The 26,606-nt window shown below is 40.9% G+C and overlaps 1 protein-coding gene across 1 annotated transcript in view; it reads left to right on the forward strand.

Moving 5' to 3' along the window:
* Positions 1 to 26,606, forward strand: part of LOC144440436 (hydroxylysine kinase-like) — a 204,871-nt gene that overhangs the window by 39,553 nt on the left and 138,712 nt on the right. The window lies entirely within an intron of this gene.

A 26,606-nucleotide genomic window follows, 5' to 3' on the forward strand; every position in this document is an offset into this window, starting at 1 on the left:
AACTATACGTGGCCCATCACACGAGTGTTATCCAGTGTCGTCATTGCTATGCTGTGCTTACTTGTTTGAATATAAAGAACAGAGCTCCCCGCTATGTCTACTATCTCCACGAAGACACTCTTGAACCCAGATGTGGACGATGTCATTCGTCTCGTCTCGTTAAAAGACCCTTATTTGATCCCAGACACGGTGTTGCCTGTTACATAGAACAACCCGATTTTCCAACTATCAGAGTGTGTCGAGGTGGTAATAACCCAGAGTGTTACAATTTGACAGCTCTGGACAGCGGTCTGTGTGGACCATGTTCCAGTAGTATTCCAGTTGACAAACAAATAAACCAATAAATCCATTCATTCATTCATTCATCCATCTATCCATCCATCCATCCATCCATCCATCAATTAAAAATAAATTAAACCGTCATTTAATCAATAAAAACTATTTCACTTTATTTTTTTCTGAGTGTGTTTCTTTGCTGTCTGTAGAAACTGTGCAAACTGTAGGTGCTTCTAATAGTTTGGCTTCCAAGGCCTCTTGCCGTATGTCTTGTACTGTTTCTAAATGTGCCCCATTCTCATCATCATTGTCGGTGTCACTTTCATCCAACATTTCTTGCCAAATCTCTTGTGTCATGTTACTTGCATGACGCAGTTTTTCCAACCTTTTCGATATGTGCATGGCTTTCCTGGGTGGACACTGTTTGACTTCCTTTGTCAGTTCCTTGATTTCACTGTATATGTCTCTAGACTTCAATTGGCGCAGGAAACTTTTACTGTTCCTGATCTCTTCTTGCTGCATGTCTATCGATAACTCTTCTAGTTGTAATTGTCTCTTCATGAGTTTGTCTAGCAAAGCCACATTCATTGTCGCCATTCTATTGTGAAGTGCAGTCATAAATGTACAGCTACTTTTTTCAGTATCAAGAGCAAGGGCAACAACCTTTCTACCCATCTCTTCCACTCGCTCTTCGTTTGAAGAGCGTAGTAGTGCTAATTCTCTCTTCTTCGAAATTTCCGTCAGGCGACGTTCTTCTTCCTTCTTGACCTTCTTTTTCCTTTTCTGTTTTCCAAACGAAAACATTGTATTGCTTGCTTACTTGCAAAAAAAACCTAAACATTTATGCACTTGTTTGGGACTCGAGAGCAAAACAAGTTGATCGTCATGTCGTTTTCTTTTTCAAAGGGGCTAGTGTTCATTTTTGCTCTCGTTGCCTATGTTTTAGGAACTTATATCGTTTTCACCCATTTGAGACTAGGTGGTAGTTTGGCTGAATCGTTTGGGGACGAAAGGTACAGTTATGTCAACTATGTCAAGATCAATTACCAGTTGGTGTTCTCGTCCCTTTTCTGTGGTTTGAAACTCACTATGATTAATGTGTTGGGTCAAGTATATGGGCCAAATGACAAGTTTGTATATTTCATGGCAGAAACATTTATTAGACTGTCCACTCTCTCCCTGCTGGATTTGCGTCTCAGACAGGTTCCCGAAACAGACTTCCATTCGCGTCTGTCAATCCATTTTGGAGATGTGATGGCCATGATCACCATGGCCCTTTACAATCGTTACACTGACAAACGTGTTAGGAATGAGGGTGACCTCCACTCAAAAATATATTGTTTGCAAATCAAAGTGGAAAAGTTACAAGAAAGGCTAGACCAGAACGGGATAGAATAAAGGTTGTTGAGGTATCAAGTCTTCTCCAAGAAACACGTGTTTGTGTATGCTATCTTTACGAATGGTCACACTGTACAACCAAGCCAGACAAGCATCTTGGAATTCGTCACTGCCTTTGAAAGAATACTTTGTGCCCATCACCTGCAGTCCCATGTTTACTTCCTTTCCATACAAGTACACAATACCATCTCTACCATTCCAGTGTTCAACTCTGTGTGCCTCCATTACTGGGAAATGGTGTTTTCTACCCAATTCTTTCATTAAACAGTGCAAGTAACAGCAGTGAAAAAGGTCCACTGATGAATCAGAACTCTTTGAGATGTCATTGTTAGGTCGCACACGTTTTAACTCCTCGACAAAATCACAAACTTTGTGTATGTTTACATTACCAGCATCCATCCACATTCTGTAGGTGGTCTCCAGACGCCACTTGCTTTTTTTCAGGGTGTGTGGATCAAGTGACAAGAAAAAGAACATGTCAAGGACCTGTCCTTGAAAGTGGTCATTCCAAGAGATGCTTTTCAGCATTCTTGCAAGTCTTTCCTTGCACACAGGATCGTGTAGACATTGTAAACCGGATGTGTTTGCAAAAGCCTCGTCGGCCTTCTGACGCTCTTTCAAGTACATACACAGGTCGCTGAATTTTCCATACACGTCCAAAGTAAACGTCTTGGGTGCCAATTGATATTCTAATTTGCAATTCAGTTCTGTCATTTCTTTCCGGATTTCTTGCAATATTAGGTTTTGTCTTTTCCTTTCAGAAGCAAGTTGGCGCAATTTCATTTGCAGTTGTGGTGAGAGAACCTGTCTTTCATCTTCTGTAGACTCATCTTTAGATCTGTCAAGGGTGCTTGGATGCTGCAGGGAAAAGAGGGTGCCACTGTCTGGTTTAAATGTGGCAGACACCGTCCTGTACAAATGGGGACATTCTGTGTTTTCGTAGGACTTTTGGTGTTTCAGGGCATGTTCGAATCGACACTCCCAACACCTGGAGGTGGATGATACCAAACCTTTTGGAAGAGAAGGCATCGTTCCAAAGACAGTCAAGAAACTATGCAATGCGTTTCTAAGTAGACACAGCATTTCGGTGCTCTCTTGTGACCACTGGAAGTATACATTTTCATGCAGTAATAAATCACAATCAGTCAAACTCTTTAAACAGTGTCTGTTTATATTGTCTATTTCCTTACCAAGTCCACCATGTCTAAATTTCTCTAAAAATCGCATGTGTATATGGCACCATTGAAGCAGTGGTCTAACAGCTGCCTTCACACCCTCGCTCAAATCTCGAGTATGTGTTTGCAAACATTGGGAAAGTGTTTTGAACTGTGCATTGGTCAACAGCCAACCACAATGGCCGGGTGGTGGATGGTTGTTGACGAAGAGCAAGTACAACCATGCATGTTCAGATTGCTCACACAAGATAGTGGCAATCTCTTCCAAAGACAACTCAGGACAGTGTCGATACGAGAGGTTTGGATTTGTCTTTGCCATTTCGAGTGTGTGAAAGGTTCAAAAGTGTTATCTGTATGAGTCGTAGGAAGTTGTCGGACGATTTCTGCAAATCAACTCGAGGGTCTTCAGTGGAGACAAAAGATGTTTCTTTTGACCCCTTGTCCATGACTGTCCCCTGTTCCAACAGATCCCAAACGTTTATACATAGAGAGTTCTGTGTATCGTCACGAAAAAACACGTCAGAAAATATATACAATACGCATACATTTTAATATCAATAGTTAAAGGACACCGTCACCATCAGTGTCACTGTCACTATCTGTGGATAGCTTCACATTAAATTTATCAGCCCCAATTGTCATCTTCTGCAATTTGTCTTGCAGGCGACAATTAACCTTGAGTTCGTTGATGAAGTCATCTCTGTTCAATCTGGCCTGCACTAAGACAGCATCTTTTTCGTTTTCCAGACAGTCCAAACGTTGTTTCAGTTCTGAGTTCTCCATTGCAGTTGCATCGGAATGTTCAATGCACTGTTCCATCAAACTTTCCATGTCCTTTTGCATTCTCTCCATGGATTTTAATTTATGACTCACTTGTGTCAAGCGTTTGGACACATCAGACTTTTCCTTCAGTAATTTGCTAACCTGGTTTTCAAGGGACTTGATCTGTTGACGAGTGTCTTCGACAATCTCGTTAGGACCTACAAGGTAGACATTCATGATTCAATTAGCACATCATGCAAGGCCACGTAAATACATCTCAACAGGAAATGAGTTGTGAAAACTTCACGTGACACGTATTCTCATGTGTATCAATTGGCGTATGGTCACATGACATATATGCAAATTAGAATTTGACAGTTTTTTTAACACGTGTGTGTGTAGACTTTTTTTTCAAAATTTTTTTGAGTCGCTAGTGGTTGGGTGTGTAGATTTTTTAAAACCCCCACATTTTTGCATGTTTAAATTGACCCTTATAAATCTCCCACAATTCATTGAACACAGAATTGTTTTGTGACAACACATCACTTCACTTGACATGCATTCTCTTGTACATGCAAATGAGGCTTCTGAAACATTTTCGCGGGAGTATCAATTGGCGTATGGTCACATGACATATATGCAAATTAGAATTTGACAGTTTTCTTTAACACGTGTGTGTACACTTTTTTTTAAAAAATTTTTTGAGTCGCTAGTGGTTGGGTGTGTAGATTTTTTAAAAAACCCACATTTTTGCATGTTTAAATTGACCCTTATAAATCTCCCACAACTCATTGGACACAGAATTGTTTTGTGACAACACATCACTTCACTTGACATGCATTCTCTTGTACATGCAAATGAGGCTTCTGAAACATTTTCGCGGGAGTATCAATTGGCGTATGGTCACATGACATATATGCAAATTAGAATTTGACAGTTTTCTTTAACACGTGTGTGTACACTTTTTTTTTAAAAAATTTTTGAGTCGCTAGTGGTTGGGTGTGTAGATTTTTTAAAAACCCCACATTTTTGCATGTTTAAATTGACCCTTATAAATCTCCCACAATTCATTGGACACAGAATTGTTTCGTGACAACACATCACTTCAAGTGACACGCATTCTCTTATGCATGCAAATGAGGCTTCTGAAACATTTTCGCGGGAGTATCAATTGGCGTATGGTCACATGACATATATGCAAATTAGAATTTGACAGTTTTCTTTAACACGTGTGTGTACACTTTTTTTAAAAAAATTTTTGAGTCGCTAGTGGTTGGGTGTGTAGATTTTTTAAAAACCCCACATTTTTGCATGTTTAAATTGACCCTTATAAATCTCCCACAATTCATTGGACACAGAATTGTTTCGTCACAACACATCACTTCAAGTGACACGCATTCTCTTATGCATGCAAATGAGGCTTCTGAAACATTTCGTGGGAGTATCAATTGGCGTATGGTCACATGACATATATGCAAATTAGAATTTGACAGTTTTCTTTAACACGTGTGTGTACACTTTTTTTTAAAAAATTTTTTGAGTCGCTAGTGGTTGGGTGTGTAGATTTTTTAAAAACCCCACATTTTTGCATGTTTAAATTGACCCTTATAAATCTCCCACAATTCATTGGACACAGAATTGTTTTGTGACAACACATCACTTCACTTGACATGCATTCTCTTGTGCATGCAAATGAGGCTTCTGAAACATTTTCGCGGGAGTATCAATTGGCGTATGGTCACATGACATATATGCAAATTAGAATTTGACAGTTTTCTTTAACACGTGTGTGTACACTTTTTAAAAAAAAAAATTTTTGAGTCGCTAGTGGTTGGGTGTGTAGATTTTTTAAAAACCCCACATTTTTGCATGTTTAAATTGACCCTTATAAATCTCCCACAATTCATTGGACACAGAATTGTTTCGTGACAACACATCACTTCAAGTGACACGCATTCTCTTATGCATGCAAATGAGGCTTCTGAAACATTTCGTGGGAGTATCAATTGGCAAATGGTCACATGACATATATGCAAATTAGAATTTGACAGTTTTCTGTAACACGTGTGTGTAGACTTTTTTTCAAAATTTTTTTGAGTCGCTAGTGGTTGGGTGTGTAGATTTTTTAAAAACCCCACATTTTTGCATGTTTAAATTGACCCTTATAAATCTCCCACATGAGTGGCACTGTTTATTGGCAGAAGTATATACCGGTATCTTCACTTGACATGGTTGGCACTGGTCATTGGCAGGAATTGACTATAAAAAGCAAAGACATATGTGTGAAAGTGGACTTTTTCAACGAGCTCATGTGTCCATGTGTGTCTAGATGCAAAGGTAGCAAACATGTGTCGTCCTGACAGGAAAAGTTTGCAAACATGGAAAAAACTGCTATTGTACTGGGGAGATGAACGCCTGGTTTGCACAAGGTTATTGTTTACAGAATATGATATTGTGATCGATTTTGAACCCTCTGGTGAAAAGTGTCATAACCGATGCTGTCAACTATTAAGAAGATGGCACCGGCATGTTTGTGAATCCATTGGAACATGGGAAGAGAACATTTGCCCTGAAAAAGACAATAAAAAGCAATAACAAAATAAATGATTTGTTCTTAATTTTCATGTTTATTATCCCTTCATGTTTAAAGTTGGTAATGAAAACAGTCAATGGGTTCTGGCCCGTGCAAATTATCTGAACAACATCCTCTTCTCTTCAATAGCTCGAGTGTGTTTTTCTTGAAATCTATTAGAATGTCAAAGAGATGGAAGAGCTTGCTCACAGATGCAAGTTCTTCGTCACCTCCATACAGGAGAAGTCTGCCATCTTTATAGGCCTTGCCAACCATTGGAGCATCATTGTTAGTCTTCTTGCATTGGAACGGATTCTTTCGATTTGTATTACCATGTGCTTCACAATGGTACATGCAGGGCATTGACAGTATGTCAAAATCTTGTCTGTCAATACGAACCCCTTTGACCTCTTGCAACTTGACTTCTCTCCATTCGTCCATTTCTATGTCCTTTATAACAAATACTGGCATGCTCACGAATACCTCACATATGTCGTGTGAAATGACTTTTCCCTTGATTTTCAAAGAACCAATACACACGAGTCCCACACTGGGTACGTAATGCAGCGATGGGTAATAACGACCCTCTGGGAGTGGTGGATAATTTATGTCGACTTCGGCAGCACAAGTGAAAGGCACCCTACCATAAGTGATGACTTCATCTGTGCTTCTGTGTATCGGGCTCACAACAACGACCTCTGCATCCATATCTCTGGTTTTGGCGTCTGTTGCATATATAATTATGCAAGAGCAAGCACGTGCCGGAGAGGGTACAATACATATGGATCTCTTGCAAACGTCTTCCATTATGTAAGACGTGTACTTGTAGTGCGATTTCGTTGTAATGCAACCATCCTGCTTCGTTTTCCAAGGCCCATTGCAATGCATCACAATCAGATTGTTACCTACAGGTTCAGGAATCAGAACAAATTCGTCGTAACTGTATATTCTCACCAGAGGATTAAGGACCTCAACGTCTTCAAACAAGTGAACGAAGAGGGGTTCCCATTCCAAAGCAACACGGGGGCTTTTGGAAAATGGCAAAGGCCCAACATGTATCTCAAACACTATATGAAATATTTCATTATTGCTTTTATTTATTAGTTGTTTTGCCTGGAGAAAGAATATCCTTCTGCCCGGAACCAGCTTGAAATCAAAGCGTCTGAATCTGTTTACGGTCCAGGTGAAGGATGCGCTCCTTGGTAGTTCTCTAATCCAAACATTCTCGTGGTTATTGCCATGTGAATCACTAATCTCTACATAGCCACCATCTCTAATGCCCACCCTATAGGTAGTACAGTCTATTGGAAGAGTCATTTTGTCTTGACTACGAGACTTCATTTCTTTGGCATATGTACTGACAAGAACTTTTGTTACATCCATCTGAGACTCCATGCTTTCTATGGCTTGGACTGCACTCAACACATTTCGCATGGATGGAGGCATTTTACTGGCTAATGGAGAACGGGTATCAAGTGCCAGTGGCAAAAGCATGTCACACACGGTCTGAAACACCATGTCATCCAAGAGGGCATCGTTTTTACTTGGAATGTAGAACAACAGCTTGCAACCTTTCAATAATGTATCTATATTGTTGACACAACTTTGCAACCAATCCCTGACGAGGTAAAAGACACCAACATCACTTCCTATTAACTGCTTCTTTCGCTGAACCAGACGAGAGATGTGCTCCAAACACCAAGAATCCAATGCTCTGCTTGTGTCGACAAAATGACAAGCAAACACAGCCAGATTGCCAGCCACAACATCTAACAGATCATCGTGCATTGCTGGCAAGTCACAGAGTACTTTGAAGTAGTTGGCCAGGGCTTTAAGCATACCGAACCTAGTTGTGATGTAGAGCATACCGAGCGTAGTTGTAATGGCATAGGGACAAATACCACTGTCGAAATTTTTCAGTAAATAATGCGCGAGTCTTTCCAGCCACCCTGTCATGTTCAGGTAGTCAGCAGCAGTGGTAACATCACCAATGTTCTCGAGAGTAATGGACGTCTTTTGGCCAGAATCACCAGAAGCAGACATGACAATCTCTTTTCTTTCAATGAATGACAAGAACAAGTGCCAGTATTCGACTGGAAAAGGGGAGGCCTCAAACATAGATTCCAGTACCAATACACCAGAGCCACATTGTCGTGTCTCCAATTGGTTGAAATTGATTAGTCCTGCCAAATATGGAATTTCCACTTTCAGGTTTTCGAGCGACAGGTCGTACACTTGATCTTGGCAAACACAACGGCAAGAAAATATATCATGCTGTCGATCCATTTCGTCTAGTGAAAGCACTGAATGCAGTTGGGCCTAGACATTTATACTATTTTGAAAAGAAAGTTATGACGTCACATCAGGACTTTAATGGGATGGCATGGTCGTGACATGTAAATCACGATGTCGTAGGGTATATAAACATAGAGGTCATTCTTCTTCAGAAGCCAATTGTCAGTTGTCTGAGAGACTTAACGACTATGGTGGAGAGAAAAATCTGCCTTCGCCTGGGAGGCAACAAATATACTGTTTTACCCTCCGTTTTGAAAGAAGAAATACCTTACTTGGATTCTTTGATACGGTTTTACGAGTTGGGACAGGACATTGTCTATTTGGATAATCACGTCGAAAATGTGCACTTTGATATCAAGTACTGGCATTTGTTCTTGTCATACGTTCAGACAAGAAAATTCAGTTTCGAGGCCTACTACAGGAACGTAAATGAAAAGTGCAAAATTTATGTGACACCAGACAATCTTGCAGATATCACCTTTGTTGCTGACTTTCTTTGCATGAAGAATTGGATAGACGACCTCCAAAAAGAACTTCAAGTTAAAGTTCGTAATAAAAACAGTCAATGGGTTCTGGCCCGTGCAAATTATCTGAACAACATCCATTTTTCTTCAATAGCTCGAGTGTGTTTTTCTTGAAATCTATTAGAATGTCAAAGAGATGGAAGAGCTTGCTCACAGATGCAAGTTCTTCGTCACCTCCATACAGGAGAAGTCTGCCATCTTTATAGGCCTTGCCAACCATTGGAGCATCATTGTTAGTCTTCTTGCATTGGAACGGATTCTTTCGATTTGTATTACCATGTGCTTCACAATGGTACATGCAGGGCATTGACAGTATGTCAAAATCTTGTCTGTCAATACGAACCCCTTTGACCTCTTGCAACTTGACTTCTCTCCATTCGTCCATTTCTATGTCCTTTATAACAAATACTGGCATGCTCACGAATACCTCACATATGTCGTGTGAAATGACTTTTCCCTTGATTTTCAAAGAACCAATACACACGAGTCCCACACTGGGTACGTAATGCAGCGATGGGTAATAACGACCCTCTGGGAGTGGTGGATAATTTATGTCGACTTCGGCAGCACAAGTGAAAGGCACCCTACCATAAGTGATGACTTCATCTGTGCTTCTGTGTATCGGGCTCACAACAACGACCTCTGCATCCATATCTCTGGTTTTGGCGTCTGTTGCATATATAATTATGCAAGAGCAAGCACGTGCCGGAGAGGGTACAATACATATGGATCTCTTGCAAACGTCTTCCATTATGTAAGACGTGTACTTGTAGTGCGATTTCGTTGTAATGCAACCATCTTGCTTCGTTTTCCAAGGCCCATTGCAATGCATCACAATCAGATTGTTACCTACAGGTTCAGGAATCAGAACAAATTCGTCGTAACTGTATATTCTCACCAGAGGATTAAGGACCTCAACGTCTTCAAACAAGTGAACGAAGAGGGGTTCCCATTCCAAAGCAACACGGGGGCTTTTGGAAAATGGCAAAGGCCCAACATGTATCTCAAACACTATATGAAATATTTCATTATTGCTTTTATTTATTAGTTGTTTTGCCCGGAGAAAGAATATCCTTCTGCCCGGAACCAGCTTGAAATCAAAGCGTCTGAATCTGTTTACGGTCCAGGTGAAGGATGCGCTCCTTGGTAGTTCTCTAAACCAAACATTCTCGTGGTTATTGCCATGTGAATCACTAATCTCTACATAGCCACCATCCCTAATGCCCACCCTATAGGTAGTACAGTCTATTGGAAGAGTCATTTTGTCTTGAATACGAGACTTCATTTCTTTGGCATATGTACTGACAAGAACTTTTGTTACATCCATCTGAGACTCCGTGTTTTCTATGGCTTGGACTGCACTCAACACATTTCGCATGGATGGAGGCATTTTACTGGCTAATGGAGAACGGGTATCAAGTGCCAGTGGCAGAAGCATGTCACACACGGTCTGAAACACCATGTCATCCAAGAGGGCATCGTTTTTACTTGGAAAGCAGAACAACAACTTGCAACCTTTCAATAATGTATCTATCTTGTCGACACAACTTTGCAACCAATCCCTGACGAGGTAAAAGACACCAACATCACTTGCTATTAACTGCTTCTTTCGCTGAACCAAACGAGAGATGTGCTCCAAACACCAAGAATCCAATGCTCTGCTTGTGTCGCCAAAATGACAAGCAAACACGGCCAGGTGGCCAGCCACAACATCTAACAGATCATCATGCATTGCTGGCAAGTCACAGAGTACTTTGAAGTAGTTGGCCAGGGCTTTAAGCATACCGAACCTAGTTGTGATGTAGAGCATACCGAACGTAGTTTTGATGTCATGGTTACAAAAATTACTGTCGAAATTTTCCAGTAAAGAACATGCTAATTTTTCCAGCCACCCTGTCATGTTCAGGTAGTCAGCAGCAGTGGTAACATCACCAATGTTCTCGAGAGTAAGGGACGTCTTTTGACCAGAGTCACAAGAAGCAGACATGACAATCTCTTTTCTTTCAATGTATGACAAGAACAAGTGCCAGTATTCCACTGGAAAAGGGGAGTTTTCAAACACAGATTCCAGTTCCAATATGTTAGAGCCACATTGTCGTGTTTCCAATTGATTGAATTCGATTAGTCCATCCAAATACGGAATTTCTACTTTCAAGTTTTTGAGTGACAGGTTGTACACTTGATCTTGGCAAACACAACGGACCGTCATAGTGACAATTAAGATAATTGGATACCATGACATTAACAGTAAAAGATATATTCCTATTGTGATTATCTTTATTTTATTTATTTGGTATGCAAAGTGCTAATTTGTATATATACGTCAACACTGATGAATGAGGTGTATATGCACCATGATTTTACTACGAATTGTTTCCCTCTTCTTCTATTTGTGCATTTGCCACTCAAACCGCTTCAAAGTTACTGATGTGTCTTGTCCGACAAACAACACTATGCCTTTGGGTAGGAGTGTCCTTTTTGATGATGATTACATGGCAGAGAAAAAATTCTACACGTGTCTTTGTTCTGACTTTGGATTTGTAGGTCGCAAATGTGACTTTGACCTGATATCATCGCCATGTCATGCAATATCGTGGTTGAATGATATGTGCAGGGGTGACTTGAACTGCCCCTGTGTGCACGAACCTAGGTGCATTCTGCCTGTTTTCTGTTCGTATGACTTTGATGACATGCAAAGGCTGTTGCGTTGTGATGTTCGGAACTGTGCGTGTAACTGTGAAGGGGGAAAGCCACCCGAGTTGATATGTGGTGCTCCTGTGAAAACCATTGAGCACCCATTTGAGGGATGTCATGTCGATACTATTGCACGTGATGTACCTCCTGTACACTGTATTGACTGGGACAAAAACGACCTGAATGGTTACGTGCGCTGTCATACCAATGCCATACATCCAGAGTGGTGTAGGTGTCATGACAAATGGTCAAATGGGGTGTATGTGTCGTGTTACAAGAACGAAAAATGTGTGTCTTATGAGGGTAAGGTTTTCGATTGTGCACTTCAGCAGTGTTTCTGTAATTGCTTGAATCAGCGACTGTCTTGCAAAGACGATAGCGTTCGTCTGCGGTCTCTTGGTGTTGTCAGGCAGGAATGTTTAGCACCGGCTCTTCCATCAACAGACAATGTCAGTGCTGTTGTCTCTGGACTGCATGTCGATGACGCTACATTGCTGGATGGAACTTTACAGCTTGTTTTGGGACCTGGTAATGACATTCCAAACGTTGTGGTGTTGCCAAGTATGGCTGGTCAATATTTGAGAGTGAGCGGAACAGTCTTTTTTGCTGCATCGAGCCAAAGCACCATTCAAATTTTGGGAAGTCCCCCACATCCCACCGTCTTTCGGTGTCTCATCGGTTGCTCAATGGAACTGGTGTCCCTCGTACATTCTTGTCAACTCAGACATCCCCCAGAATGTATTGAAATAGTTCCTAAATTCGAGGGACTTCGGTTCAACCTCACATCTAGCCAGTGGGAAACTAATCGCGCCATATTGAAAAAGAAACACAAGACACATTTGTATCCGATTGTTCACTGACGTCTTTGTCCCCATTCCTGTATTTTGTCCAGCATCTTTGCATGTAGAACATTAATGATTTTACTGACATCAAGTAAATGTTCGTTGATCATGAACCAAGTGCAAATAACTATAACACCTGTGACAAAAACAGACAAAACCATGTTCAGCCTGAATGAGCTCTTCTTGACCATGTCATTGTAAGGCGGTAGTGTGTCTGTCAGCAACTTGACGTGATAGGTTAGGTTAATCGGTTGAGGTTCCTCTTGACAATCCGTAATGTTTTTATTAGTCAAGCCACGTATACACTCCAAAAAGAGACGTTTGTGGTTCTGCGAGGCTGCAGTGCAAAACCTGAGGGGGTCACTGCATGCAGAAAACGTTGGACGGATCGTTATGTTCTGTTCATACGAGATGAGAGTGTTTGCAGGCAGGAAACTTGACATTGGTAGGTGTGGCTTATGGACTCTTTCTATGACAAAACATGTTTGGTTGACAAATACGTGACAGCCTGGTTTCCAGTTTGAGTTGTCAAAGTGGATGATGTTGTGGCCGAATGACGTGCCAATTAAAAAGATTTTGTCCGGTCCTGTCTTTACACCATTAACGTGTACACCACTGGGTTGAAAATAAACACTTGGTGTATTGGACATGAGCACCCCATCTGTAAATATCATCAAACAAAAGAAGAAGAATGGCATCATGCAGCAGGTCATGGCCATCTTTGGTGGTATGTGTAGGAAGCGGAACGGTTGGAAACAGTTGAAGCGAGACAATAATCTCTTCAGTATATACGACGACGATGATGATGACAATGGCGACAACAGTTTAGGTGTAGAGGAGGACCAAGTAGGATGCGAAGGTCTCAGTCAGCAAAAAAAACGACTCGAAGGGATGTTGAACTTGATAAGAGACAGACAGAGGCTCGTCACTGATGAGATAAAAGAGTACTCCACTCAGAGACGTGAAATCCTTCAAACAATTGTTGATAACTATTATATAATAGATACGCCACAAGGAATAGTGTACAAAGCTAGGAAAAACACGACAATTGATCTGGAGGTAGTCAAGAACGACTTATTCACATTAATAAACAAGATCAAGTCATTGCGCAAATACCACAAGCTCTTGTGCAATATGGAAATCAATATGTTCAATGTCACAGTGAGTACGGAGAAACATGCAATGTTTCACAGCAGCAAGAGTTCATTGAGTGTGATGCCTGGGAATGTCAGAAAGAAGAAGATGGAGGACACATTAACATTGGCCACAAGGTATCAGGACTTGATCACAGACGTGTCAGAGAGGCTAGAACTACCACTGGACAGCAGGACATTGAACGACTACACCCAGGATGACAAAATGGAATTAGAAGACGAGTTGAAAGAGTTACTGTCTTCAGAGACTGTTGAGGTCGACCTTGGTGACCCATCGTCATCTCAACCCATTGATAACGAATCGGACATTTTATTCGATAAGACTGAAGACGATGAACATATTAATTTAATACAAGAGTGACACTCTTTTACCCATTCATTCCAATAAAAACAACAACTAAAACATATACACAAGATGTTGTTTAGACATGGTTTTTATTAACAAACATGAAACTGTTATTTAAACATACAATTTTTTTGGAAAATAAGGCAACCTGCAATTTGGACAAGTTGCAAAATCATCACTTGCATTTTGTAACAGTCCAGAGTAACATTCTTCGCAAATAACGTGTCCACAGTCACCGTAAAGTGCAATGACGTTTTCCAAACACACTTTGCAAGTGAAGTTTTCTACTACCTCCTCCATTTCAGCTAATCTTTTCTCCTGGCGTGTACATGAATGACATACTTCTTCTTCTTCTTCTTCTTCTCCTTCTCCATCTCCTTCTCCTTCTCCTTCTTCTTCTTCTTCTCGTCCTCCATCTAGCTCGGTGTCTGTCAGCAGATCGACATTAGCTATGGTGTTTAGGGAACGAATCTTGAGCAAGCGTCGCATATTTAAGTCTCTGATGATCCATGCAAAGTTCATGCGCAACTTATCTTGGGTTCTGTTTTTCACCAAGTCATCAACAATCTTAAGGTCATTGCAGATATCAAAAATTTGCATGTTTCTCGATGGTATCATTCCGGGAATAAAAAGTCTCTGACAAACAATGTACATAGTAAGCATAACTGCTTTCTCTGCTTGGCTTTCAAATGGTGAAAGTGCACCATGTACCACACATGCCCGGTAAACATGTAATAGTGCCTTCTCGAAAAACGAACACCATTTGTTGCCATTTGTACACACATATCTAACCATCTTCGATAGAAGCGTAGGCATGCGTCTCAATGTATCATTAGAACTCTCAGAAAAACACAACTGGGATGAATGGCTGTAGAGAAAGTGTATGAATAGAATGAATTGAACTGGACATTTCCTCACTTTGGTGTAAAATCGACACTTCCGGCAGCGAACCAAGTCCTTCACGTACAAATGGTTGTCAGCAAGGAGGTTGACGTGTGTAGGATTGTTAAGTATGGAACGCAGTGAGTTATTGGTTGATGCCATGTTGCTATGTATGACACAAACTGTGGCCACGTTCCTTTTTATAGTTTGTTTCCTGTGATGTCATAGACCGCTACTAAGAATAAGGTGACGTCATCATTTTCCATGACATGACGTCACGTCATGTGACGAATCATGACATCATGGTCCACTACTGAGAATAAGGTGACGTCACCCCTTTGTATGTATGTGATACTCGTGACGTCATCATTTTCCATGACATGACGTCACAATTCATCACGACGAATTGTATAAAAGGGAAGCTTTCTCTCAAGTCCTCTTCACAAAAGCCCTAAAATGGATAGTCAGTTCATCTGTGGTGTGTGTCTCGTAGCAGTCAGTGGTGAAGACAACTACAGACAGCATGTTAAAGGCAGGCCACACAAAAAGAAGGAAGACGTGATGCTACATCCGGAAAAATACCCACTCTTCTGCCACGTGTGTCATGTCCCCTTTTCAAGTGAAGGTAATGCAGCCCAACATTACAAGAGCATAGATCACAAGTTGAAAGTCGACCGAATGAAGTGTTTTCTGTGCAAGTCATGCCAGCTGGCTTTCGATACAGAAGATGAGTTTACAACCCACTGTGAGTCACATAGCAGAAGGACCACCACCTTCGATTGTGTGGAATGCGACAAATCTTTCAATTCGAAGGAAGACTTGCAGACGCACACATGGTCCTTGCAGCATGTGGCAAAAGCAGTCTCCTTACCCAAACCACCCACGTCTTGCTTTGCATACAAAGCCTGATGGAATATCACTAGACATGTTTAGCTGGAAAGTTTTTCATCATTATCCAAGCTTTTCTGTGGGATTTGCAGAGATTCAAGATATGCTGTACTTGGAAGTCTGGTGCACACAGCTGTGGCAGATCGAATCGCTGTTTTACCACAAACTTACCGCCTTTCACTGTTGCATTGGCCTTTTGACCATTTCTTTCTAGGACAGTGGCATTGCCTTCTGTACTTTTTAAGACTTTAGCAAAGCCTATTAGTTTACCTTTACCATTATAAACTCTGTTCAACCATGTACTTGTTCCCTCGTGTTTTGGTAGATCTGGTAATGGAAATGCATCAGACTCTATGCAATCTATGTGTGCCTGGTGTACTTTGAAATCGTTTTGAACACGAGCAACATTACGTTTGATAGTTTCGACAACATTGTCGTTGTCTTGACATACTGACTGTGGTGATGTGTCGAGAACTTCATCGACTGTGATGTGATTGCTAAAATAGTCGGTTATGCCATTTTCACGTATATGTGCAACAAAGTCACTGAAAGAGACATGGTACTCTGACATTTTTTATTTTTATTTTTCATTTCATTAATGAATAAAAGATGTTTGAAAACATAAATATAAATGTGTCTATAAGTGAGAAAGTGTGTTTTCGTACATACATATATACAAACACATATGTACACAGGGACTGACTGATTCAATATGTATCGTGCAGTGCCAAAAACTATTTCTGATATTCTGTCAGGAAAGGGAAAGGAAAAGGAAAAGGGAAAGAGAAAAGGTAAAACCATTGCAGTTCGAAAAGAAGTGAGGGCCAAATTATACAGGAAGAGGCGAAAGACTTCCAAAGAGAAAGAGAAAGAGGATGACTGGGTGCCGACAAAATTCAAATACAAACTGAAAGAGCGGGAATCATGCCCACCTCTTCTACAAAGGTACAATCAGCTGTACAAAATGTACATGGAAGCAGAAGAGAGCATAAAGGGTTTGAAAAGTGAGGAAACCCAGTTGAAGAAAACAATCGAGGCCTTGGAAGCATCAAGAAAGGAAACAGGGAAGATGACCAACAATGACAAAGTCAATGACGAGGAACAAAAGAGAGAGAATGCCAACGAGGTGATCGAAGAAGAGAAAAAACATATTGATGATGGGAAACAGATTCACCAAACTGAACTGTTGGCTTTGAAAACGCAACTGTTAGAACTGCACGAAGAAAAAAGTCGACAGGAAATGCAAGTGCAGCAACTGTCAGAGAAACTCAATGAGTCGAGTTCTCTGATACAAAAGGAAATGCTTGAAAAACAAGAGATTCAAAGCGAACTCGAAAAGATGGGAAAAGAGTCAAACATTGTTAATCAAGAGACACACGGTCTTGAAGATTTGGCTCGTCTTTTTGGTAGCTTGTTTAATCTTAGTAATTTTGAAGTGTTGGACAGAGAGGTGGTGAACGGTCGACCCATGATAAGAGGTGTTTCGCCTTGGTTTAAGTTCCTTGTCATTGATAATTTTCAGGCCCTTGACACCAAACTGCATGGTGTTTTGGGTCGTGACGAGAAAGCTGTGCAAGAGTTTCTGTCTTTTGTGTTTAAACACGACATTGCCAGTTCATTTTGCGAATTTCTACGAGACAACCAAAAGTATAAAGAGAGTCGTTTCGAGAAAATGACAGGCAAAGACAGACGTTCTATGGAACTACATCATAAGCAAAGTCTCGTCAAGTTTTTGGACAGGTTCGTCAAGTGCTACCACGTCAATTCAGAAAACAAATAAACTGCCATATTTTGGTACCATTCAAACACTTTTAACTTGGTGTCTGTGGTGATAACATGACCGCTCCAAATGTATGTGGCTGTTCATTCAAGGTAGACATGACACTACAGTGTAAAGAGTGTTCAGAGACTGCTCTTTCTCCATGTCGTTGCTTCTGTGATTTCTGTGGCTTTTGCATGTGTCCCATGAAGGCATCGGGATGGCACAATAGCACTGCTACCGATTTGGAAACATGTAGTTGCTGTGACAGGATACTGCATAACTGGTGTGCGAAATGTTGGCTGCCGATATGCTACAGACACAGAGAATTCACAGAGAGTGGTGAAAGGTTTTTCTGTACAGACTGCAAAATGAAACAAGAGTGACTGAACGAAATTGGCTCACCATTTGTTAAAAAGTATTCACGAGATAAAGAAATAAAAACGAAATAAAAATACCACAAAAGCAAGAATACAACTGTGTAATTAAATATGTGTGTGTGTGTGTGTGTGTATGTGTGTGTGCAAATGAAATGATGAAGAAGCATTTATTTCTGTTTACTGAACACAGTGTTTATTAACATTTCAAATAATGTGTTACATTGGTTTATTAGACCTAGGGAGCTGTCTTCTTCTGCTAGGTTAATATTGCCAAAGCAGACGACAAATTTAACTTTATATTTTCTTTCTGTTTGTCTTTATTATCAAATGAACTGACATTGACAGTGCCACACCATTTGCTTCCTTTAATGTTCTTCTTCACTGTGTAGTCCAAGAACATTTGGAGAATGTTATCGAAACTGGACTTGTAGAATTTGAATTGGTCTTCTGACATTTGCATTTTGTTTTTGTTAGACCTCTTTTCTATGTCACCTTTGACAACTGATTCTACTTCATTTATTTTCAAACAATACAAATCTGTCACATTTCTTCTGATGAAGTCATTGTATCTCTCGATCTCTTTGTCGACGTGAGGTTCCATTCTTCCAAAAGCCCATTCTTTGTAAACCAAATCACTTGTCACTGGGCACACATTGGTGATCACTGTATCTATGTTGTCTGCCAGAGCTTCTTTGATTTTTTTCAATGCATAATATATAACTCCACTCTGTATGACGAGTGTATTTCTGGAAGTGACAATGAGAGACAGGGGGTCTTGTTTGGAAGTCTTCACAACATCTAAGTCTTTGCAGTCTGCATAACGTATTTCGTTTGGACGAATATATATAGCACGTGTTCCCACACGTCCCTGAGCACACTCCTCCATTGCATTGGAGGTAACATCAGTCGTGAAACCACACACAAAAATAATCTTCATCTTTTACCAACATAGCATTGAAATGCTTGCCTCGTAAATACTAACGCAATTCAACTAAATTTCTCGTTCTTTATTCTCCACACCCGTGGAAAAATCTTTCATGTGTGTGTCGGGTTTGAATGGTCGATACATCCCTTGCCTAGCTTTGACTCTTTGTAACACTCTTTCCCCCAACAGTTGACTAAATTCTTCCATGGAACTGAATTCCTTTTCGAGCTTTGCAACAGTGCCATCTGCAAGCAAGCTGATGTAGGCCTTTCGTTTAGAAACGTGTCCTGGTCGAAGTTTAAGCTGGTCTGGTTCTTCAACTGCCATTTGATTGCCAATAGTGTCGCCAAAAATACTCTTGATTGTTATCGAGTTAACGAAGTCTCTCTTGCAAGGGTTAGGGCACGAAAATTCGGGCAGTTGGCCACCGTGTCTGTCTGTCAGTGTTTCAATGTCTAAAACTTGAAACATGTAAAACAGGTTCTTGTGTGAGGGTTTGTGTGACTTGTCCACGTACACAATCGATTTTCTCTCTGTCATGTTTCGAAAGACTGTTTTCTCTACCACTTTTTTAATCATTGACTGCTCAGAACTAACAATTCTGTCTTCGACGAGTTGATTGAGACACGTCAAACTGACATATGCTTCACTGTCAATGTTCGTTCCATCAAACCTCAGACATCCACATTCCCCACTGTCTGTGGGTGGGGTGTACTGTGTGGTTTCCCATTGGGCAGCTGTCAAATGTACATTGACACAGAAATAATCATTTATACACATACCCTCACAGATACATTTCTCCCGGACTACTGTCACCTCTGGTAGATCATCATTGGAGGGTAAAAAGACAGACCAATGTATGGCCAATTGCCCAGACCTGTTGAGTTTCCTTGTCAAAGGTACTCTGTTCCTGGTTGTGTGTAGATCACGACTCGTCAGGGGTTGCAAACATGTTAAAACGTTCATGTGTTTGAAATCCACAAGGACATATCCATTGTCAGTTATGATGGGTTTTCTGGCACTTCGCATGGTATCAAGCAAATGTCTTTGAACTAGTTTCAAGCGAGTTTCTTGAATGTCAAAATGTAGAGAAACTTCGTACACTCTTTCTGTTGGCTGCTCACCTTCTACAGTGAGATAGGGTGGTTCAGAAGCATATCTCGTGTTAAGAGTCCCCATGTGCACTTTGGCGGTGTTCAAGTGATGAAGAAATGCCACATCTCTTAAGAAAGCATCGTCGATGTATAACATGGTGTAATTCGACACATCTTCTCCATAACACTGGCCCTTTTCTATTACATCTGTCAGCCTCGTACAGAGTTTGTTGATTTTCGTCTCGTTTTCAGCCACATACACTTCTGCGGCATATGCAGCAAGAAAGAGAAGTTGTTGTTTCTGGTTGTTTTGTTTCTGGTGGCTTGGCAATGCAATAACTTTGTAAACTGGTTTACCATTAAACCGCATCCCACTCATAGAAAGAAGAGCATCTTTACATCGTTTGCTGGTCAAACCCGTAGTCTTCTCGAGTTTGTGCACCAGACTCTCTTCGTTTGCAAACTGAAGAGTGAAGTAGGCTGCACCTTCATCCGTTTCGGTAGGTTGAAGTGGGTCCAAAGCCTTTGTGTCTGTAACTATGGCCCTGGCTATCTTTCTGTCTTGCTCTATAAACTGATAGTGGATAGAGAATGCAGTTATGACATCGGCAGGGTCTGGCACTTTTTCGATACACACTTCGTTGTGTAATACATGGTCTGGAGTATTCTGCAAGTATGTGATGTGTTTCTCTGTGATCTTATTGAAAGCTTCGTGATCGAAAACGTTAGTGTCATTCTGATTAAGGTCATCCTGCTGATCCCATATGTGCTTAGGAGGACATCCGTACACCCTGACAACGGCAAACATTTCTGCCAGTAATACTGCCATGTCGAATACACGAGCTCGAGCTCGCATGTTGTATTTCAAACCATACAGTATTCCCATCTCCTCGCACACTGTGCCAAGCCTTTCCCACGTAGCGACCATACCCTTGTAGTCTATGGGTTCCTCATTATCATTTCTGTGAGGAAAGAGACCGACTTCTTGAAGACGCGAAGTTTCCATGATGATGTGCCTTATGGCTCCATACAGTTCGGGTACTTTCAAATCCTGCACTTTGAATTCCAGTGTATCTGCCTCCGAAGGCAAGGTGGTCATGTTGCACTGTGCCACTTCAAACGTCACCATTCGACTGTCCAGTGAGGGACAGAGATTCTTTTCATTCATGGCAATAAAAGTAGCATAATCGCAAACGTTGTCTGTTTCAGTGTTCATGTGCATTGTGTGACCAGTTAGGGGATTGGTTATGGTTTCTACTCGCCTTGACCTTGTGTAACCTGTATCGAGTTCCTCTTTCATTGCTGCTGACTCTGCACTTTGTTCTGTGGCCAGTGGGTTACCATTTCCGCTTGCAGACGAACACACAACGAATTCGGGATTAAAGCATATTTTCTTGGACACGTCTTCATTGGAGGGCACGAGACTTGACTTTCGAGATTTGTAGTTCAAGACATATGAGTAGTCTTTGCCAACAATGGCCCTGGCCACTGCCATCAGACGAGATTTACCTGTACCGGGAGGTCCTAAAAATAGACCATGAAAGGACATTGACTTGTGTGGCTTCAATTGTTTGAAACCCGACAAGAGTATGTATAACAGTTCAACCAATGTGTGTTGTGTGCCTGTTGCACACGAAATCATCTGTAAAAGGCTGAATAAGAATTGGTAACCAATGTCGAGATGGCGTATCGTATCACACACCATGGGTATTCTCTGACCTGTGTGAGGTGATCTCATGGCGTTCAGGCATCTGCCAACAAAACCAGTCGTGTTGTTAAACCAAACAACACTGTCTCGGTACGAGCACTTGATGGCTCCGGCCATCGACAGTCGTTCAGACTCATGTAGTTTTTTATAGAATTGGATGTACTTGGTCGCCTCTTGGGGATATTTGGCAGCCTTGTAACCAATTGAATAAAGAACTTGCTTAATGGCCATTATACTTGGATTTTTAGCTCTGTATGCAGTGTTTTTGAGCAATTCATTTGCATCTTCGGGTGTCGTGGCATAGAGATGAGCAATCGAGCTCACCTGTACCAATCTTTGTGTGTCATGTATATTGGTACCACTCAGACTGGTCACAAGGGATTGTGTAGATTTGAAGTGTTGTATTGAGGGAAACAGGCGATTAATAAAGTAGACAGGATGAACCATTTCGATATCTAATTCGTATGACTTGAATTTCATCATAGACATTGCTATTTCGTCTATGAGTTTGTTTCTTGGGGCATTTTCACTTATCTGTGTCAAACTGTAGTCATCGCCATCTTCGTCATTGGCACAGTCCATGAGGTTCTGTAACAGTTGTTGTCGAGTATTGTTGTTTCCTGTTGTTTCATTGTTGTCTTGGTGTAGAAAGTGTGCCATTTCGTCAATGTGTTTGTTTGTTCCATGACGTCGTACAGAGTAAGTGAATAGATATTGGGGTGTTAACAATTCGTACCGTCTTTCCCATGCTGCTGGCTCGTCACTCTCACGAATCTTGCACGACATGTCATTCAAATCCATGGCATTGCAATCCGAAAACTTGTACATGTGGTATAGTTCTAGACACTTGTCGAAGTCGGCCAGACGGTACACTTTAGGCAGTGCTTTACATTCGTCTGAATTGTCATGATATTTTTTCATGAGAGAATTTGCATAACCAATTTCCATGTCGAATTCCTTTCTCTCTTTTGACTTGTGAACACGTTTTCTTCGTTTTGCATTATGCATAACGAGACCGTCTTCCAAATTGTTTCTTTCCTCACACACGTCGTTTATCTGTTTCAGTTGAATGGGTTGTAGATCGACGTGTTCGAAATCGATCTGAAGAAGTTCGTGGTACTGTCTGAGAGAATGGTTCACGAGAATCGTGTCTTCAACAACACATCTCAGCGTGTCCGTTTTCGGATGTATGCCAATGTCTTGATATATCAGCCAAAAGATGTGCCCGTAAGGCTTTACAGAGTCCTCTTTGGACAGGGTTAAGTTTCCACATAAATTGAGAATGGACGCTGCCACAAAGACGTTTCCCCTCTTTGACTTGATGTAATTTGCCATGCGAAAGAGTGTCTGCAGGAGTGTGTACGTATACGGTTTACAGCCGTATAGTGATTGGTTGGGTGCTTCTAAGTCCATTACTTCGACGGCCATGCATTTGACTGTGTGTTGATCTGGCCATGCCAACCATGGTAAAGACTTTTCGTTTTGAATGAGTTTACTTGGCCGAATTTCACAGGGCAGTGTTCCTCTCTTGATGGCTGACATTGTTCAAATGAAAAGCTCATATCCTATAGTGCACCTTTTCTATCTATCTATCTATCAAAAAACGTATATACATGTCTTGTCCCCAGTACGAGGACCTATAAATACAATCACTCTTGTGATTTCACAGTTATTTTAACAATGGCTGTCTTTGAGGACGTTAGGAGCTTGGCTCTTCACACATACAGCCCCTCACAGGGTACCTCACCAAAAGTGATGGAAGACTTTCATTACAATGGCAAAGTTGCCAGGAGAAAAACAGTGTATTACAAACGTTACTGTATGAAGTTGGTCGAAAACGTGAAACAGTCAGAACTGGCAAATGCATATGCCAATATGGAACCTCCACCATATTCCAACAATATTGGTGATTGGTTGTGTTTCGAAATGAGTATACCCACAGATATAATGGTTGTTACTTCTTCAATCATACCACAGCAAACTGTAGACTCCACAGGTAGACAGTTCACCCTTTTCACGCCTTCTGCATTGGACGGCGTAGTCCAGCACACTACGGCCAATTACTGTGAAGTATTCAGGCCAAACCTGTACATAACGTGCATACCCATAGACATCGATGCTGAGCCTGTAAACGATGACATCGAAAAAGCAAAAATCGTTAAAACCATGTTAGTGCAAATTCGAAAAATACTACGTGACGAGATGAAAGAATGGACAAAGGGAAAAGTGAGTGAGGTGACCCAATGGCCAATGTTTGTTTACCAAAGCGACACCACAAGTAAACTGTCTTTGCATTTGTACCAACATTTGCCTGGAAATGTTGTTTTCCAAAACATAAGCGAAGTGAAACGTTTTCTCGATCAAGTAAACAAGAGAATTGGTACGGATTTGGAAGCAAGACGTGTACTGCAAATGGAATGGGTACAACACGAGGGCCGGAAGTATGTCAGAGACATGGTGAATGGTCGGTTTTGTCACACTGATCCAAGTACAGGCTGCAAACATGACTTACCAGCTAATGCAACAAAGACTTTAAAAGTACACAGACAACACTGCATAGACAGTGCAATTTGCTGTCCAAACAAAAGTCTTCGCTTGCCCTTCTGTTACAAATTGTCTTCGAGCCAAGGAAAACCCGAGAAGAAACTAAAGCCTATGACTGTACTGTGTGACAATCCATCCCTTGTCGACACAGAAGCCCTACACAGTACTGTGACTGCACTGGCTCACTATCCTCACGTCACCCCACCGTCACGTGACGTAGTGGGTCTTCTCGTACTACAATGTCCAGAGCAGGGTACTAGATGTCAACACGTCTTTCAATCAGCACGTAGAAGCGTTTGCAGTGACCAAGAAGTTAAAGAAATCATACAGAAAGTCATCTCTTTTATTAGAAACAAATTGGTCATCACAATCGATACTTGGACTCAACACTTAAAGTCTGGCAGGTACCTTTACTTCGACACGCATGAGTCGTTTTGTCCACGAGTCGGTTACTCCCACAAACAGGCAAAACAGTACTTTGTGTGGGACGAAGACAGGCACGAACTAAGCCAAAAGTGTTGGGCTACGAAATGTAAAGATGTACCACTCACAAATGACAAGTGTCTGGAATTTCAGTTCCATTCGTCATCCGTCCGTCCGTCCGTGAGCATACATTAACATAACAGGTCTTGTCCCATTGTCAATGATGTCGGCGGAAGACGTGTTCAGAACTGCATTGATGGAATTGGTCCATTCAATCGCACAAGATCACACAAATGACATTGACATCATGTCGATCACTAACGAAAACACTTATATTCCAATAAACAATACATTACTCTACGAGTATTGGAACAGGCTGAAGATTAAATACAGTGAAGAAATACGGCTTTGCGTTAACATTCTATTCCTTGATATGCAAGAGGACAATGAGGAAAACATCATAATGAAATGGAACATCATGAGGGAAAATCTTCTTTGTCCAAGGAAAGACGAGAATTCGATCTCTGTGGTCGTTATATATGATAAAGAACAAAGCAACAGCATCCAGATCGATTGTTATCAAGCTATTTTACTTGTAGTCACAGCTTATCTCTGTTTGCATGCCAAGTCAGGATCATTTCATTGCAGGGTGGATGCGTTTGCAAAAGAAATGGCAAGACATTACGAGAAAGAGAATGGCAATGAGAAAAACATTTTGAGATCTTTATTTCGATTGGGAATGTTCGGTGTCGAGTGTTTTCTACACTTAATGGCGTACTATGTCAATAAAATTTGACTTTTTTTAACACTGAAACGTTGTTTACTCACTTTGTCGAATATGGGGCGCCCTCTTACGATGCTTACCTGCTAAATGACCGGTCGTTCGATAACCGGAACACGCCGTATATGTTGTCTCTGTGTTAGCAAATGTGTGTGGCGCGAGCAAACTGAAAGTAATTTTTAAAAAAAAAACACAAACAAGAAAAACAGTTTTCCCCGAGCCGGGCTCGAACCAGCATCTGTGATCTGTTTGAATAAAATTCATCAATCACTGCTCTACCAATTGAGCTACCAGGGACGACTAACGTTGGCTAGGTATTTGCTATGGTTGATAGAGGTGACTATTTGATAAAGAAAAAAATACAAAGAAAGAAAGAAAGAATATTGACAATAACATTTTTATGGGTCTTTTTTGAGCTATCTTTTTGTTTTGATCACGACATAGAAATAGTATATGATTCGGCAACTATGTTCCAAAACTGAGAAAGAACACGCCAATGGGAATGATGTGAAAGGTAAAAGCTATGACATTACATTTTTGTTGTGACATTATGTTTTAACAAAAGTAATCAACATCTTAAGTGAACGAGACGAGCCGTTTTGATAAAAATTATGACGTCAACACTATGACATATTGATTCTTTCAAAAACAAATTGTGACGTGAACGAGACACACACAATATGGCATGCACGATATCGAATCGTTCAATAAATATGACGTCAACGTGTTACGTGAACAAGACACAAACCATGACATCAGATAGACGATATCGAATTGTTCAAAAAAAAAATGACATCAACGTGTTACGTGAAAAAGACATACACCATGACATCAGATACACGATATCGAATTGTTCAAAAAAAAATGACGTCAACGTGTTACGTGAACGAGACACACACCATGACATCAGATACACGATACGAATTGTTCAAAAAAAATATGACGTCAACGTGTTACGTGAACGAGACATACACCATGACATCAGATACACGATATTGAATTGTTCCAAAAAAATATGACGTCAACGTGTTACGTGCACGAGACACACACCATGACATCAGATACACGATATCGAATCGTCCAAAAAATATATGACGTCAATGTGTTACGTGAAAAAGACATGCATGATATCGAATCTTTCAAAAAGTATGACGTTTTGCACACATCAAGTACATGTCGTCAAC

The sequence above is a fragment of the Glandiceps talaboti genome, chromosome 9, assembly GCF_964340395.1.
Source record: "Glandiceps talaboti chromosome 9, keGlaTala1.1, whole genome shotgun sequence".
NCBI lineage: Eukaryota > Metazoa > Hemichordata > Enteropneusta > Spengelidae > Glandiceps > Glandiceps talaboti.